Below are 7,346 nucleotides of genomic sequence, written 5' to 3'. Positions count from 1 at the left end.
GGTAAAAATGTAAATAGCAGGTATCACCATGAAACTTCCCAAGTTTATTACTTACATTAAGACAAATATTTTTTGTATTACAAGTTTTGTCAAGTATTATGTTTAAATATGTCAAATATTATGTTTAAATGTGGTTAATTTGTGGAGTTTTATTTTTTGGAGTAAGGATAAAACGAGTCATCTTTATAAAAACAAACAAACAAAAAAACACATGGGATTCCCCACAATAACACAAGCTGTCATATGCTATTTATCTATATACCTTTGGGTAAATCTTTTTGTCTATTAATGATCGTGCAGTCCGAATGTTAGGCGTAATTAACTTTGCATTTTCTCTGATTCTTTTACAGCTTCTGGGCTCACATTAAGTGTTATTCCTGCCTGATATCTTATTTTCACAAACCATACACCGTTGCTATTAAACATTTCCGTCTGTGATCCCCCTGGTCAGGGCGTTTAGACCGAGTGTGACTGAGCGTCCCACCTGAGCTCTGTGCCATAGCGCGCAGCTCCAGCTCAATGAATGACAGAGGGTCTCCTGCTCAGCTGCTGCTCAACACTGATCAGAGCAGCTCCCCCTCGTTTACTGAGGTTTAATTATAAACCCAATGTCTTTTGTCATGGAAAAAAAAATTAAGAGACCACAAAAACACACCTTTGAGCCGTGTTTTCCACTTTTCTGAGTGATTATTCCGCCGAACGGCTTAGATTCAGCCATGCTCGTTCCCGAGACACACACGACCGCGCTTTGCGAGTGCACGGACAAAGCCGTGACGTCACGCCCAGAAAGAGACTTTTCTTTGACTTTTCTGGCCGTTATAAAACATTTTTGACGGATATAAAGTCCATGACTTAAAAATATAGAATACAAAGATTAGTAATTGCCGGTGATTACAGCTGGAGGTGTCCTGTGAACAGTTTTAGAGGCTTCTCTTTTACTATTGCGGTCTATGGGAAAAAAGCTTTCTGGGCCCCATGGGATTTTTTGTTGCAGTACCGCGGCTGGCCACTGGAAAAAATCGGCGTGCCTGCTGAGCGCGAGACTGGGGGCCTGCCATAAACGCACCGTAAACCAGTTCACTTCCTGGTTTTTCCCTCGTCCCCGCCCATTAAAGGAATCAGCCAATCACACGGAGGGAACTTTAACCCTTAAGTGACTACTGATGGATAGATAGATAGATAGATAGATAGATAGATAGATAGATAGATAGATAGATAGATAGATAGATAGATAGATAGATAGATAGATAGATAGATAGATAGATAGATAGATAGATAGATAGATAGATAGATAGATAGATAGATAGATAGATAGATAGATGTTTTTCCTTGTTTGAGTTTTCCTGTCTTGATTATTAACAACTTTTTCCTCAGCATATTTTCCTGTATTGCCCACCTGCTTTCTTTTATTTCACTGCTATTCCACCATCTTTCTCTGTCTGTATTTATGAAAAATACGCTAAGGATTCGAAGGTGACTTGTTTTGACATTTGTATTTCTATTATGTTTTCAAAAGTCAGACTGATTGAAAACATTGATAAGTTTTATTTAGCTGAAAAAGATACAGTAATATCAGCAATACAGTAATGCATATAATTTCTTACAAGTCAGCTTTGGAGAGATCAAGTAGCTGAAACAAGAATCTGACAGGCAGCAAAGTGAATGTTCAAAGATTTGAATTATATTATTTCTTCTCTTTTTGATTCTTTTGAATTGTCAGTTTAATAATCTGTAAATAGATTACTATGATTTTGTTTGTAGGTTTTAGTTTTTTTGGGGGGGGTGCTAGTCCTTCGCAGTAGCCCTGGTACTCTCACACGTTGAGGGTCTGGATTAAGGTCATTGGATTTCTGAGCGCTCAACTTCCCTATGCTGTAACTAAATCAATGTAGCTCCTTTTTTTTTTTTTTTTTTTAATTTTTCTTTTATTGACAAGAGGGCAAAAAGGCAGCTTTTGGTTCAAATTTACAAGTGTATTTTGCAAAGAATTCAAGTGTTACTGAATTTGTAAGGAGTTAAAAAAGTGACTTAGATCTAAAGAAGTTGAATCTGTTTCCTATTAACTCTGTGTTTATTTTTATCTGAACAAACTTTCATATGGAAATGATCTAAATCTAAAATGTATCCCAAGTCGTACATTCAGCATGAATAAGCATTACCCAATTTAGAGCTAAACAACAACAGCAGGGGGCATCGCTAAAGGAAACACTTGGACCGAAAGGCAAGCTTTAACAGATTTACTTTCAAGTAGTTTTGGTTATTATGGGTGATTAGACTTCTGTCACGATGTGTGCTAAAGAGGACCAAATTGGATGAAGAAATAGGGCGCAGCTGGATAGAACAAAACAAGGAGCTGCAATAAATTACAGAATAAAACTTGAGGCAATGCTGGGGAGGAACTACCCAGGAAAGGAATCTACATTAAAAACAAGACTTAAAAAAAATAAAAAATAAAAAACAAAATAAAAAAGTGTACTACAACTGACACAAACAGGTGAAGAGATATTGAGATGGCAGATAATGAAGACAAGCAGGCAAGGAGGAAATGAAGGAAATGAGGAAATGAAATTTAGCATTTGACACCTGATCTGAAACTAAAATGGGAACCAACATTTAACAGAACCTACAAAATAAGAAACAAAATCAAATCAAGCAAAAATAAATAAAAAAAAGAGTGCAACCAAAGCTCATACAGCTTGACCTTGGATCAACATAGTTTATCTGAAGCTTAGACTTATTTGATGCCATAATTAATGTAGTAAGAAGCTGTGAAAAGATTCAATATCAAGTTTTCCTGTTTGATTGTTTGTTTTCAAATAAAAATATACCGGTACCCTGATTTCTTGCATTTATTTGGACTTTCCTTTCCTTGCAGGCAGTAAAACCTACATTTATTTCACATTTTTCTTGTCAACGTAGATCGCTTTGTGAATAAACTTTTTTTTTTTTTTCAATTCAGGCCTGAAACACAATTAAGTGCTCACAAAGATGTGGAAAAAAAAGAATGAACATGTCATCAGGTGATTGTGACAATCCTAGTCTTTGAGTCAAAATAATGAGAAAAATCAATGAGATGTTTCAAAACCAAGTTCATCAAAGAAAGATGTGAAGTTATTTGCAGCTCTGATTTGCGGTTGGGCTGCTTTAGAACTTTTGATACGCTTTTCTAATAACACATTAAAGGATTTAAGACTTGAATAGCAAAAACAAAGAAGCCCATGTCCTTGTGATTTGTGGTTCTCTAATTAGAGGGTGATGAATGATGAATTACTCCTCACGCTGGAGAATCTTTTCAACTGTTTGGTCCGCTGTGCTCAATTCAGTTGAAAGGATCGGTAGCCTCAGAGGAATCATGAGACCAAAAGCTGTTTTTATTCTAATCTCCAATTTCAGCTTGCAACATGTTATTTTCTTTACTTCAAAATGTCCAGTATTCAGAGAGCAGACTCAACATGAGTAGAAACACTCTCGTACCTAATCACCTGTGCTGCAGCTTGTAAGGATTACTTTTGCGCAAATGCTGGCTCTGTATTTAGGAAAACCTGGAGTAGTTGAGAGAAAATGAGATAAGAAAGATAAGAAGCAATATGGCAATATTAATCATGGGGTGAAGGATCTGGATTGCTTATTCATTTATATACATTTCACACAATAAAAAAAGACAATTTCTAACAAACCTAAATTAATGTATGCAAGTGGTTATTAGCAAAATAATTAAGTACATCCAATGTAGGTTTACAAATAGCCAATCTTAGTCACCACTTTTTACTTAGCAACTTATTTTACATGACATCACCATTAAAACAAATTGATGCAGTTCATTAAGTTTGCTAGCAGATTCATAACTTAAAGTAACTTGTTTTGACAATGAGCTTTTTGCTCTAAGCAACATCTCCTCATTCAGTTTACATTGACTCCCCCATAAAGGACCCTGAGATCCAACCGTAGACAGAACTGGACTAACACTCTGTGATGTCGTCAACTGGTTTCTGAAGGTGATTCTGAGCCTCGGCTCGGCAGCCTTCTGCCTGGATCATTCACAGCCACCCCAGAGCCAACTGCAGTGATCAGTTGGTACAATTAACCGCACAACAACCAATCTATACACAAAAGTGTGTAAGATTATTAATCAATATGAAATTCACTGAAAATACTAAGCATTAAGTAACTCAAATGATGACAGCTCACCGTTACGGTAATATCATAAATTACGATGCATCTGCCACTCTGGTTACGTGTTTTAGTTTTTGTTGATGTGTTGTTATGTGTGTTATGTAAAAGTTCACACCTGTGTGAACTTTTACATAGTGGTCATGGCTGTGAAAGTTAGGCTGTAAACATGTTGAATTCTGCTGTGAAGCTTGATGTTATAACACAATAAAGATTGATTGTTTTTGGAGACTGGCTCTAGTCATCAGTCAAGGAACATTTGCATAATTGTAGGATTAAGTCATTTTGCAAGATGGATGTAGCCCGTTGGGTCCAGCTGAGACTCATCTTTCTTCATCTTCATTTTATTAAATGCTTGTCTTTTGTTAAATGATGTCATCCCAGTGAAAGTTACACTACCATTTGATTTATCACTAAATTCACAATGAGTTATCATTAGATAGAATAGAATATTGTTTATCGTCATAGCTAAATACAGCAGTACAGTGCTACAAAATGGGTTTTTGCAGCTCTACCATATGCTCCAAAATATCTCTTAATAAACTCTTCAAGGACTTATGAAAAAAAAACAAAGCACATTCTTTCCAAAAATGGGAGTATCAAGAATTCACTAAAAAGTTGTGAGAAAATATATGAATAAAATCAAGTAGATAAATAACTTAAGTTAAAGTAGCGTGTAATTTAAGATTTGATCTATCATTAAATTGACCGTAATGAGGTTTTTCAAGGTTTCTTCCAAGAGAAGAGTTGCATCCATTTAGGTTACTGCTGTTGACAAATCATCAGAACTGCACTCACTGTTTCTAGACTGTTTACAAACCTGTGCTACTAACACGCTTTTGTTATGGAAAGTTCTGCATGACTCATAAACTTGTATGAAACACCTAGAAAGCCCATATTGTTAGTCAAGTACAATAATCTGTTTCTTGCTTGTGTCTCATACACAACCAAACAAAATAACTTTTGACCCTACAAAGAATCAAAGTATGGTAAGTGCGAGTTTTTTGCAGTTTAAGAGTTAAATGATATTCCAGAGGATATTTATATTTCAAACATCACCTAGAGGTAGAGAACATTTGCTGAACCCCAAAAAACAAAAGGATCTCCTTACAAGGACTTGAAGTCTGAGGATATGGCCCCACTTTGAGCTCTTGAAAGGGTTGTCCAGAGTACGTATGCTGGGTGAAAGCCACACTGCTTAGGAGTTAAACTGTAGCAAACAAACATCTAATTACTGAAAGTTTAATGTGAGGATTAGCCAGTGATTATGAATAAATAATAACTTCATGCAGTTAAGAATTGAATTTGCTCCCTCACACACACTGTGATTGATTTAATTTGTGAAATATTGATGCCACACATGGGCACTGAAGCATGTTGTCCCCACTATCACATGTCAGCTATGTAGCTAACAATTAAATAATTGACAGTTATTACTCTAAGAACAACGGCATTTCAACTTGTGCGTACATTTAATAATCCTGTGCCAAAACTGATAAAATCACAGTGAAATTTGATCTACAGGCAGTATGTTGTCACAGCTTATAAAGCTGTGACAACATACTGTTTTGGTCATGAGCTGATAAAGAGCAGCTACTTTTCTTTCTTTTTTTTTTATATATTTTTTTTTATCCCCGATTTTTTCCCATTATATCACCCAGTGCTCCTACCTAAGTGACAGTCCTGGGCATTGCCATCCTCTACCAACCCCGGGAGGGCCCTGCACTGAGCTCAGGTCACCTCCTTAACCTGAGGAGTGAGCAGGCCGCATCTTTTCACCAGACAGGGTGAGGTTTCTCTGGCCGGACGTAGCGTGTGGAAGGATCACGTTATTCCAGCCAGATCCTCCCCACCCCATCTGGCGCCTGGCATCTGGTTGGCCAGAGGGGGCATGTATAGCCCAGGACTGTGTGCATGTCTTTGTGAGGGTAACTCACATTAGCTACCCAAGGGAACACAGGGAGAACAAGCAAACTCCACACAGAAGAGCAGCTACTTTTCAAAGTAAACGTATTAGTGAGTAGTCAATGTTTACTCTCAGTTCAATGCTCCGTGGAGGGTAGAAATCTCAAAACACCAGTTAAACACACCTGATGCACACATGTCCATGTGGGATTGGTTGGTAGATATGAAGATGGATGCTAAAGAAAAATGGACATATGGTGCAGCAAAGGTCAAGAACTGAATCGGATGGTTATTTTAATGTTGAAAAAGGTAATAGAAAAGGTAATGATATTGCTGAAAACAGCATATGAAAACAACAATTAAGGCAAGACATTGACATTTAGAGAACATAAGATGAGAAATATAACAATAACACACCAGAACATCCTCCAGCTTTGGGCAGCAGCCTAAGCATGCTGGCCCAGACCTGCCTCTCCCCAGCCTCGTCCTCCTGCTCCTCTGGAAGAAATGGTGGCCATCAGAGGAACATGATCTCACCAGTGTTTCTTGGCTCTACCTCAGAGCCTCCTCGGTCCGGGGAATTATACTTTAATCCCCGGACCCTCCTGCTGGTTGGACATGCCTAAAACTCCTAACCGTCCTAATCAGATGATCAAAATACTTCAACTGGTTCATTTTGATGAGAAGTAGTAGGGACTCTATGACGATTTCCTCCCAGATGAGTAAACTTCTCACCCCATCTCTAACGGAGACTCCAAGCACTCAGTGGAAGAAAAATAACTTTTTTATTCTTTCATTAACTATACCAAGTTTGTGACAAAGGGTGAGGAGATGAACATAGATCAACCAGTAAACGTCTGTAGTTGGTACCTCTCAACCTCACACCAAAGCTCAGGTTCCTTCCCCAACGGAGAACTGATATTTCATGTTCCCAGAGCCAGTTTCAGCGACCAAGGATTTTCTTTTGGGTGAAAATTAGTTCCTCTTCGTATCATAAAGTGTGTTGAGCAATGCAATATTTTACAAAGTGTTTTTTTGTTCGTTGTTTGCTTTTGAAATATTCATGTCCTTTCGGTTGTGCTGCCCTTGCACTTTATTTTGTTTTGCAGCTCAAGGACACTGAAAGACGTAAGCCCCAGAATGTTGAACCATAAAACATCACGTGTCTGGCTGCTGCCTCACATCCTGCATAGAGGACTAGCAGTCAGCATATCTGCACATGACATACATCTGAGGAGAATTGGGGCCATACACTGCAGAAAAAGAAAACT

Source organism: Cololabis saira, chromosome 2 (genome assembly GCF_033807715.1).
Source record: "Cololabis saira isolate AMF1-May2022 chromosome 2, fColSai1.1, whole genome shotgun sequence".
NCBI lineage: Eukaryota > Metazoa > Chordata > Actinopteri > Beloniformes > Belonidae > Cololabis > Cololabis saira.
The sequence above is the reverse complement of the archived record's forward strand: the minus strand, read 5'-3'. Positions refer to the sequence as shown.